This window comes from Trachurus japonicus, chromosome 14, assembly GCF_045865225.1.
Source record: "Trachurus japonicus isolate A0001 chromosome 14, Traja_1.0".
NCBI classification, from domain to species: domain Eukaryota; kingdom Metazoa; phylum Chordata; class Actinopteri; order Carangiformes; family Carangidae; genus Trachurus; species Trachurus japonicus.
Genome location: NC_140920.1, coordinates 15,383,612 through 15,395,950, shown reverse-complemented (window position 1 = coordinate 15,395,950; position 12,339 = coordinate 15,383,612).

Below are 12,339 nucleotides of genomic sequence, written 5' to 3'. Positions count from 1 at the left end.
CACAAATGTGAATGAACTCTCAAATCTATCCCGTCTGGATCAAAAGGACGGGTGGTGGTGGTGGTGGGGGCGAGGGGAGGACGTCAGTTATGTGTCCATCATGTGTCTGAACTTTGCATTGGACGCCGCCTCTGCCAGTACAGTGAGCCAGCTGCGCCGCGCTCTCCCATTGGCCCGCGCCGCCGTCAATCATCTCCGGCACCAACAAGCTAGATTGTCTGCCGTGTCTTCTACTTTCTACGCATTTCTATTTTCTCATTTATTTATTTTTTAACGTCCCGAGCTGACCTCGAGTTAGCGAGCGGGGGAAAAAAATCGGTGTCGGTTCAGCTGGCCAATCATATTAGGTAAAGTGATTCCTGTTTTCTCTTGTTGTTGTTGGTTTATTTTCCTGTTTTTTATTTTTCGTTTTTTTTTTTTTTTTTTTTTTTTTGTCATGATCCAGCGCCTTGAGATATACCCAGGCTGCCAGAGAATAAAGCAGTAATGGGTCATGTGGGATCCCCCCGCACCCACCGCCTTAATGCCCCCTCCCTGTCTAGACAGTGACAGGTGTGCGTGTGTGTGCGCACACGCGTGTCTGAAGTTCAGATCAGAATAATGAAGCACGCGGAGGGTAGAGTCTATCAGATACTTTCAATAAAATATTCATGTGTGTGATTGGTGTGTGTGTGTGTGTGCTGTGCGGGGCAGAGGATGTTCAGTGGCGGCAGCTCTGCATCTTCACCACACACTGACAAAGAGGTCAACTAAGGTTACGCTCGATCGGCTCGCCTGATAAAAAAAAAAAAAAAAAAAAAGTCCGAGCTTCGCGAGCTCGTGCACATAATAAAACCTGCGTGGAAACAACAATACCCCCCTGCACTCTTGAACTTTGCTTCCACGGCCACACTCCGACGAGCTCTACGGGGGAGACAGAGGTGCAGCCTGCTTCAGACAAACCGCCATCTCTCAGCTCTCAGGCATGAGGGTAGAGCTCCGTACGCAGACTGTTGTGTGAGCACCGTGGTGGTGAGCACCCAGGGCACTCGGTTGACTGTGCGCGCCATCTGCAGGACTGCGATGTGGATTAATACGGCGGGTTCAACGGAGGACACCCTTCCGTCACTGCTTTGACCTACATTAACCAAGAACACCGTAGGAACACCGCCGCCGGCCTTAATGCGCTGCTTTTGCCAATCCCGGCACCCAGGCACGTTTTTAAAACGCGTTTAATATGAATTGAAAGTCAGAATTGAGTCATATTAGGATCCTAAAGTGATCGTCCTGCACAGATCGGGGGCCGTGCACGCGTTCCCCGGTACACTTTGTTTCAGATACTTCCCTTGATTAACACGGCTCAGCCGGCAACACGTGCAGGGCGGATTCAGCGGGGATAATATTTTGTTTTAGTGGTGCCACTGAGTGCTGTGCATGCTGAACTGGATTTACCTTTATCATAGCCTACTGCAGCAACCTTGAGAATACATCTAATTAAAAAAAAAAAAAAAACTCTGCGTTTTCCTGTTTGTTTTGGAACAAATACAAAAGCATGGGAAAATCACTGGATAGTTACAATGACATCCACTCCAGTTTCAAAAAACCTGTTACTGCCCTTGCTTATTATTATTATTATTTTAAATAATTTATTTATTAAAACTGCAATTAAATGATAATACGTATAAAATACAAATTACAATTATACACCCATCTTTCACAAGTGCACCACATTAATGAGAAATAAAAAATGCAATAACACAAAAATAAAGATATGCTCTAAAAATAAAGTGAATAAATATATAATCATAAGGCTGAATTTCTTTGATGGAGATGATGAAGACAATGGTTCTCTGATGAAGAAGAGTCAATCAGACGTGAGAGACGACAGCTCTGAGATGAGACACATTATTACCAGCACTGGGTCAAAGCTTCTGTACGACGTATTCAGGAGATATTGACAATAAACTAGGACAGAATAAAGCTTGAACACTCTCCCTGAGGTGTCCCTGATACACATGAGGATACAGTCACATATACATACGGAAGACATTAAGATCAGGGATATGGTGTTAGGCTATGTGTAGTCCAAATGTAAATAATCCATGCAATTGAAAGGGTGCCTTGTTTAAAAAAAAAAGGCTTTTTTTTCTACATTGAATTCAAATTGAATCAGTTCTTAGCTTGACCTTGTGCAAGCCATGACACTGCAGTCCGTTCAGGAGGGCGTCTTTTGTGATTAGTCCTTCACATGAAAACTGAAGCGCAGTCACCACTTAAATATTCTCTGTGGTAAAACAGCAACATGCTGTACCTGTCATGTCATGTCTTGTCTCCTCCACCTTCAATACAATCTACAGGGTGCAATATTATGACTTGGTGGACATCTATTCAGCATGTGCTCCCCAATGTTCAAATAGAAGTCCCCTAATTAAAAAAACAAAAAAAACAAGCCTATACTGGTCAGCAGGTGTCTTGTATTTCAAAGTCATATTCGGTGAGATGATAATGTCTGTTTTATTATGAGTTGCTTTGCCAAATCTGAGGACACGCAGGACAACATTTCACTAAGGCTGGTCCGACGGTTTGCGAGCAGTAATTTAGCTGGCTTAAAATTGGGACATGGCAAGTTATTGTCTATGATTTCTGTCTAACTGGAAACACGTCATTACAGCTTCCTTATTGGCTAAAAATATTATTGTACTGGTCCTGTCCTTGTGCTTCGAGTTGTGTTTTAATATTCCATAAAGTGAATGACCCACAGGCTACTCATTTCACAGGCAGGCCATACAATTCATTATACAGTAGGTTAGATGACAACTGACATCTAGGGCAGGTGGAATTAGTTTTCATCTAATTTTCAGTGCAATTAAAATGTTATTTCCGTTTAAAAAAATGTTCCCTCCAAAGCCCAGCTGTGTTTTTAAGCCCACGTGGTAGAAATCTGGTGATGTGTGCGAAGAAGCGTTCAGGTTTTTTCTCAGGATTGTTCTATTTATACTTTCAGCTACTCGTGATTGTTTTACGCTGATTGTTTGGTAACAGGTTTAATTTCGCAACATTATAGATATTATGAAATAACACCAAAATTACATAAGTCAGAGAGAGTATGCAAATTTGTTCTCCCAGGTGAGTCGTGACCTCGCGTCAACCCGCTCTGACAAAGCCAAGCGAAGACTTTCCTTCTTCACCTGTGTGTGGACGTGCCATGCGTCTCCCATGCAAACTGTGCATTAAGAGGCCACTGTGCTCGACTCGTTGGACCGGTCCGTCCAGCGTCACCACAACTTTACCGCTTATTATATCATTGTTTTGCACTATCGAAAAGTCAGCTGAGGACACGTTTGTTTTTATTTCACTGCATGAAGGTTCTTGGTAACCGAGATGGAGGCACGGCCCATCTGTGAATTCCATTGCACCATCCATGCATGAATAAAGCGAGACACGCCTAGACGCAAAGTTGGCGCTTGTCACTCAAGTGGTATGGTTCTTCGAAAATATTCACAAGTGCAAGCATGTTACTACGCGGCTTAAAATTAATTGTTACTGTAAACCAATAAAATGCCTACTTCCTCTTTGTACCCTGACTGACAGCGTGTACACGCCCTGTACTAGAACCTGACAGGGAAACATCACGTGTTACGAGCAGCCGGTTGCTACAACACTGCCATCTTTCTAGATCCTCATACTTAACATATTTGGAGCTTTAAACAGAACAGCAGCAATAGACAACATCTTTGTCTTGTTTCCCTTGTAATGTTTCATGTATTTGGGAGATAAAATGAATGGCCGTTAAATTAAAAACCGCTAACAAGCTACCCCCAAGCTTGCAAACATTTTGTAATGCACAGTAAGTTTCCGATGCAGAGAGCTACTCGCCTCTCATCTTCAAAACTGGCTGCAGGCAGATCGTTGACAAGTACAGACAATAACACTGCTTTGTTAGTTATTATTCTCTCTTTTTGGTTTTTTGGTCTTTGGTCTTAATTTGTCAATTATTGTGGCCAAAAATAACTTTTTTTGTGTGGCTGTGCAGTATGTCAGTGACAACATTAGTATTACATGTTTCACTGAAACTCACAAGAAATGATCACAGACGAGCCAGACGTGACAGAAAATAAGACTTTTCACATTCTGACAAATGTGTTGTTTTTTTTTCCTTTCAGGTTGGGTCTTATCTCTGTTTCTACCTAGGTGTTGTTAGACTGTGTAGAAACTGTAAAAAAAAAAAACTGTACGTATTCTATTCAGGTCGTCTTGTGTATGTGAGGTGAGACAAATGCTGTAGCTCCTGTTCTTCACAGAATAGCACCAACTGTTCCATGAGTCATGCACCGTTTCAGGTTAGAGATTTCATTGGAAAACAAAATCAAACAAAGGAAAAAAAAAGAGGAATTCAAAATGAGTGGCTCGTTCAACAGGTTTAACTCTTTACCGTTTTGATTTACCTTCTCATACATGACTACCACTTGAACGTCAACTCTGTTCGGAAAGTATTCAGACCCTTTCAGTATTTGACTTTTTAAATTTTTTTTATTTAACTCGGCGTGTAAATTCAGCCAACAATGACAGTGAAAAATGAATTTCAGAAAATTTTGCTCATTTATTAAAAAGGGAAAACTGAAATATCACAGTGACGTACGTTTTCAAACCCTTCACTATGACAGTTGAGGTTTAGCTCAGTGCCCTCCGGTTTCTCTCGGACATCTTTTAAAGTATATTTTTTGGCTTTTTCGCCTTTTTATTTGACAGTACATAGTGAGATAGACAGGAAAGGGGGAGGCAGAGATAGGGGGAATGACATGCAGGAAAGGTCTGCATGGGGCGGCCGCCTTAACCACTGCACCACGCACCGCCCCTCTCGGACATCTTTGAGATGTTTCAGCACCTTGGTTGGAGGCCACTAATGGTAAATCCAACTATCTGGATATGATATTGAGAGGCACACACCTGTCTCACCTGTCTATACAGGGTCTTACAGCTACGCCAATCAGCAAAGACCGAACCATGAGGTAGGAGACTGAGAGCAGACTGAGAGCTCAGAGACAGGATTGTGGAAGTACAGCATCTGGGGGAAGGCTACGAAACAATTTATGGTGCTTTAAAGTTTCCCAGGAGCTCGGTGGTCTCCCTAATCCCTAAAGCGAAGGAGTTTGGAACAACCAGGGCTCCTACAAGCCACTCAAACCGGATGAGAGAAACTTCCAGAAGGACAACCGTCGCTGCAGCACTGATCTGGGCTCCATGGCAGAGTGGCGAGATGGAAGCCCTCCTCGGTGAGAGACACATGAAAGCTGCTTGGAGTTTGCTAAAAAAGCACCTAAAGGACTCCCAGATTGTGAGAAACAAGATTCTCTGGTCTGATGAATCCAAGATTGAACTGTTTGGCCTCAATCCTAAGCATCATATCTGGAGGAAACCAGGCACCGCTCCACTCTGTGAATGTCCTTGAGCGGCCCAGCCAGATCCCTGACTTGAAACCAATCCAGCATCTCTGGAGAGACCTGAAAGTGGCCGTCCACCGACAGTCCCCATCCAACCTGACAGAGCTTGAGAGGATCTGTAGAGAGGAATGGCAGAAAATCCCCAAATCCAGGCATCATACCCAAGAAGACTAATCACTTCCAAAAGGTGTTTCAACTAAGTACTGAGTAAAAGGGTTGGATACTTATGTTAATGTGATATATTAGGTTTTGCTTTTTTTAATAAATTTGCCAAAAAAAAAAAATCGCTAGTCATTACGAGGTGAGAAAATGAGGAAAACAAATTTTAAGGATATTAGCATAAAATGTGAAAATAAGTGAGGGGGTCTGAATACTTTTTGAATACACTGTGCATAAATTGCGCAATGTCTGATTGTGAAGCAAGACATCAAGTATTCTGTATGACCGCATTTATATTTGGATAGAAGTGAAGTGATGAGTGATAGAGTCTGGGGGAGTATACACGGAGAAGAGTCAAAGGACAGTAATTCACACCTAAAGCAGAGAGGCATGTATCAGTAGTTACGCTAAAAGCAAATGTTCAAAATGTTGTATCTTATCTCATATGTTCTATGAATATATGAATCCATCCCACTGGAAAATATTGCAGATGAAGCGCAGAGATATCTTACGACTGAACCTGTGATAATGTCAAACGGGGACAGCGATGACGACGAGAGTCAAACCAGAAACATCGGCTTGTACTTGTCCCTTTTAGAGAGACAGTGGAGGAACCATAAATGAGTTATCACAATGCTGTCTTTTTGGGAACACGGTCCAAGCAGTATAAATGATTAATAGACTTCTTCACTTGTCTTTCAGCTCACAAGGGCCCCCGTCTATGTCAGCCTTGTAGCTGAGACAAAAAAAAAAACGTGCCACCAGTCTCCACAGATTCCTCCTCAACTCTCTGCCTTGTGATTCATTCTTCGTCTCACTTTTGTTCGCCACAAGCGCCAAAATACTGTGTTAGTTAGTGATTAGATGGTGATGACTTTAACCCCTCTATTATGCGGAAGATTTTCTCTCCCTTGATTATTTGTGAAATACATTTTGTTGTGACACTATCTTAAATTGCCTGGAGGCAGAGCACATTCCCTCTACTTTTATTTACCTGGAACAAAACAACCTCATGTTTAGTCCTGTAAAAAAAAAAGGCTTATTGTGCTTCATTTGTATTCATTCACAGCTGGAAATGATATGTCTTGTCCATATTAATGTTTACCAGTTGTTCCTGAGACTGTAGAAAGTCTGAAGTGCAAAGACCATAACACTATGTGCGCGAGATTTTCCACGGGGGACGCCGTTAGAGCCACCGTCTTCAGCTTTTCTATCAATATGTAAATCATGCCAGTAAGTGGAAAGCCATAAGCCCCTCTGACCATGTCGGTCTCGCAACAGCCCTCTTAGGGCTTTTCATGGATGACCTGATGATGACGACAAGTGCCCCCGGTGCAAGGCTGAAGTTGGCTCCCCCGAAGGCCAGAACGGCCTTGGGAAGCTCATCAGCTCAACACGGCTGTTTTTTTTTCAAGAGAGCAAATTCCAGGTGTTGGCGGGAAAAAAAAAAGTGTCTCAGCAATTTTGCTTCTCCCGAGGAGGCAAGGACATTCATCCTTCAATAACTACTCTTGTCAGAAGCTCGGCCAAGACCTGTCAAAGCCGTGGCAGGTGGTAGTCGGCACGAGAAAGGAGCGTCAGAGCAATTCAAAGCTCAGACTTCGACATCTTCCCATTTGTCCCGCTGTTAACTGCTAGGGGCTTCGAGAGGAAGACTGTTTTCGATTTCTGCGCAAACTCCCACCACAAGAGCTGACCGCAATTGTTTCTCATTTGCATCTTGAAATTATTTGTCCGCCTCATTCATGGTGAACAATGGTGATGCCTCCTGGACGATGGATAAACAAGATAGGAATATAAACCGCGCACCAGCACATCTTTCACCAGTGTTGCTTTTAATTTTGGTATTCATACATCAGCTAGCCTCAGTGTTTGTAAAGCTCTGGTTCTGTGGATGTAATATGAGTTTCTTTTTCCAGTAAGTGTATTATTAGACGTGCCTCCCTCCCCTTTCCGCAGAAACAGTTCAGGCCCTAATCCCTGTCAGTCATTTTGAGAGCTAAATACCTTAAAGTGTTACCTATAGCCTGAGGCAGAGTCACAGTGGCATGTGACGCAACAGCAGGTGGTGAACAAGTAAACAGACCCTCTGTAGTTAAAAGCAACAATACTGACTGCTTCTCCACACATTCGCCGAGGCTGTAGTGTAGTAGTATGTGAGTAGCTTCGCTGTTGTTCCCTTCTTCTTTTTTTAATTTACTGATATTCTTTCAATTGTTTTGTATTTTTTTTATGACTTCCAGACAAGGCAGCCACAAGGCTTTCTCTAACAACTACGATCCTGTTCACTGCCGGCAGCACCCATCTGTCATACATCAGCAGGAAATGATGTACACACACACACACAACTAAACCCAGAACATCCCAAACCCAGTGGACTCACTGAGGAGACGACTGGGTAAAGTGGGTTTATTGATCCAGGGCCACGGGTTGACAGGGTTTGGTTCGATCAGGACGTTTTCAGAGCCGACACTTTGACTTGTTACAGTTGGAAAAGTAGAGGTGATATTATTAAGTGTCCCATAAGTCATGACAAGAAGATCAATTATGGACAGAACAAGGACTCTGAAACTGAAGTAGGTGAAATCAGCCATCATTCATTTTATCATTTGCACCCACTGAGGAATTTTTTTCTGTGAGGATTATTAATCATTGAGACCAATGTCTGCCTGTACATGCAGTATTGTATCTCAATATGAAAAACAGAAAAAAAGAAAAAGAAAAAAAATTGTAGTAAGAAATGTAGTACACAACGTGACCAGGAGATGGTGTTCAACTCCATGTAATAAGATCAGAGTTTCTGTTTCAGCCATGGCTCGCTGTTAGGTAACATCTTAAAGAGCCTTTTATCTGTTACTTTGAGTGTCAAGTCTGAGAATATTTCAATGAGTTTTATGCTTAATAACTTCAAACATCGTATTATTTCTATTATTTAGCGGAAAGTAAACTCAACAGGATCAACTGAATAAATGCAAAAGCAGTTCAGACACTAAAACACTCCTTTTATTCCACCCAACACCACAAGACTAAAAAGTGTATATAAATAAATCAGATTTAAAATTAAATGTTTTTACATTAGAGGACTTGTTCATCTTTTAGATGTAGGCCTCTGGAGTAAAATCTGTAAGTCTTTGCTGTACTGTAGAAAAACTGTGGGCAGTAAAATTAGTTCTATTCATGGTCATCCTGAGCTTTTATTAAATGTTTTTCAAAGAAACCGGAAAAAAGTCTGATATTATTTCATGTATTTATTTTTATTACGGCACTATGGTCAACCTCGGTGTTTTCAACTGTGATCTGTAAGTAAAGTTGGATTGGATTGACAGATGACTGTAGTGAAACTACGTATGTTGGATGGGCCACTCGTCATTAACCAGTGAGACTTTATGTTTGGCTGGGAACTGAGAGAGGCACATGATTGGTCAGGTGAATTCTGTTAGCATGACGCTGGCCGGCCGCCTTGGAGAAAGTGTCCGTCTTCCAGTCGACACTGTGGAAAAAGTACGAGGCCCTTGTAGCTGGAGTGTATCCTCTGGGAACATGATCTGATTCACACATATTTAATAAAAATAAGGACACGTCTGACCTTTTATTTAACCTTCTGTTAAATGTATGCTCTGTATGCAAAATACCATAACATAAATGCTGAGTGCATTTTACCAATCACATCAAGCTCACCTTTTGTGCAGCTTTCCAGCTGCCTGCACCAACTTCAATGCATACATTTCCCCCCACAAGGTTATATAATCAGCTAAATCGCTAAATGTAGTGTATTTTCTTATTAACATGCATGCACATTAAAGGCTTTAGAAGTGAACAAACAAACTCGACTCCTAGCACCAGCTCTGTTTCTCATGCTGAAGTACTAGGAGGATGAATGTGAGCTCCATCACTACATGCTGCAGTGGACAAGCGAATGCATTAGCAGCCTTGGAATTCCCTTGCTGCTTATTAATTAGCAAGCAGTGGGTTGGTGGGAATAATCAGCAAGGAAAGGTTACTGCAATTTAGAGAGCCAGGATAGTGCTAGATAGGGGAGTAGTATGTGTGTGTGTGTGTGTCTGTTTTTGCTTTATCAGTGCGCAAAATGCCATCTCACCTGGCTGTCAGCTAAACAGGCAGCATGCACTGACAACTGGAGGTGAGGGTGAGCTGGCTAATTATACAGTAGTGCAGTGGAGAGGTAGTTAAATGTGCAGTCTGTTTACTGAGCTGTCTCTGTGGCTGGAAACAGTGAACATCTGTATAATTGTTTTTTTTGTCTGCTTTCTGTGTAGATTTTAAGTATTTGACACATAGATGTAATCGGCAAAAAAAAAGTAAACTTCATTGATCCTCTCAGCGATTGTCAGCTTTACTTTTCCCGTGTATCGGCGTCGGTGTGGGCGTGCGAATAACGCCCACAACACGACACTTTGCCAGAGCTCTCTCTCTGTTGCAGTCTGGATTACTTCCACCACCCAGGGAGGGTTTGAGTTTCAGTCTCTCTCCGCCTGGTGGTATCGCGGTGCAGTCTGGCTTCACAGCAGCCTTTTAGACAGTCACACAACTTCTCTGTCTGTCTGTGCAGAGGGGAACATTATGGGGTAGCTAGCTATTTTCCATTGTATAACACGTCGCCAGAGTCAAAGCAGTGAATCCACAGCTGAGTAAATGCAACAAAAGGCGAGATGAGGTTCAGGATGCCACTCATGCCTGCCCCGCAGCAGAAGCACTACTAGCCACAATGACGAGGACTCACTCCTTCTCCTGTTGAGTGACTTAGTCAGACTCTGAACAAATGGAAAAGACGGTGTTTCATAAACCCACCTCGACACGTCTCAGCGCTGTTTTATGAGAACATGCCCTCAGAGATGTGAAGGGACGTTAACGGCCCTCTTTTTCTTTTGTAAGTACCACAACGCAATTCAAAAGAATTGAAGTATTCACAACTGACTCATCACTAATGTGCGTATGAGGCATGCTGGGACATGTAGGCAGAACAAAAGCTAGTTACACTGTCTCTTATTGGATTTAGAAGACCAATGGCACAGTTGGTGTGCTATCCACAGCAGCTATAGTTTCTTTTAATCATCAACTTTAGGGGTCCTGAAAATTCATTTTCTCATTTAGCTTCTTTTTATGACCGACAGGGAACCTATACTGAAAAAACGTACGACATGAATACAGACATTTTAAATGTATGGTCAAATGGTAAGTCAGGAAATAGATGCTTTGACTTATCGTGTTGTATTTTGGTACTTTTAGTCATTGATGTTGTTTAGTTCTGTGTTTTATATGTGTTCTTGTTTTCATTTCATGTTTTTAGTGTTGATGCAAAATGTTTTATTCATTGTGCTGCTGCTGTTTAATCTTGTAAAAGAGATTTTTATTCTCAATCAGTCTTTTTTCTGGGTTAAATAAAATTAAAAATTAAAAAAATTGGTGTTTTTGTCTGAGATCTTCTCTGTGAGGAGCAGAGCGGCTTTGGTCCAGTTGGAAGACGGTGACATCTTTGTGTTTCAATCATGATCGTGCAACGTTTGAATCATAATGCGAGGACAGTTGTTGGTGTTTTTGTTGATGTTGCCAGGCCACCACCAGTCAGAGCTGATCTCCACTCACAAAGCCCCGATAAACAAGATTAGGTGAGTTTTAGAGCGTTAAAGGTATATTGTGTAGGAATTACTCCCATGTAGCGTTGCGGTTGTATATCGCAAGCAACTCAATCGTATTTTTCATGCTGCATTCACATGAAATTGGGCAGACGGCAGACAGACGACAGCCGCTGCAGGTAACGGCATGAACAAGCCTCTATGTAAACAAGTGGTCCGTCAGCATGAGGCAAAACAATACACGTGACAATATGTTGTCATGGCGATGTCGTATTGTTGACCTGACCCACGTTTTACCAGCTTTCTCTCTACTTCTGTGACTAAAATTACATCTGGTTTGTTACTGACGGCCGTCTGCCCGACTGCAGGTGAATGCAGCATCAGTGTAACGCTCCATTCCTCCTCGCTGCGTTACCGCGGTGACTTTTCACAGACGCCACCTCGACCTGAGCCGACAGCTCCGGTGTCTCCGCTGAGTTTCCGTGGTTTCCTACGGTCACGCTGCCACTGAACGTAAAAACATGGCGACACGACATGGCAGCCAGCACCGATCTTACCCGCTCCATGGAGATATGAATGCTATGAACGGCTAATTCAGAGCTGAAAGGAACACTTCAGTTTGTTGATGGGGGTGATTACTGATTAATGAAAAACATACTTTTGAATGAAATAATCGATTTTCCTGAATAGATAACAGGAGAAGTTACACAATGTCCCTTTAAACTCTTAATAAACATGCTTATTTAGTTACATGTAATAAAGACTCTAAAGATTATTTTCACTGTGTACCTTCAACCACTAAAGTTCTCCAAATTCACCCTCCAAATATTATTTAACATTTTCCAGCAGCAGAGGAAATGAGGGAACAGTTTGTTAAAAGACCTGTGAGCAAAGAGCGGATAGTTTAATCCACATCTTTTAAATTGTTGTGAGTGGCTAATTATACACTTAGGCTCCACTTCTCACCTCTGATGAAGCTTAGCAGGTGTACAGCTCCACTGCTGTAAGCATCCAGCAGCCCCAAAAGGCCTGCCTCCACACACACACACACACACACACACACACACACACGCACACACAGACGCAATCTGGTGAGATATTTTCCTTCGTATCCCTCGGAAAACAAATGTTACTTGCACCAGCCAAATCAGTGAACATCTGCCTTG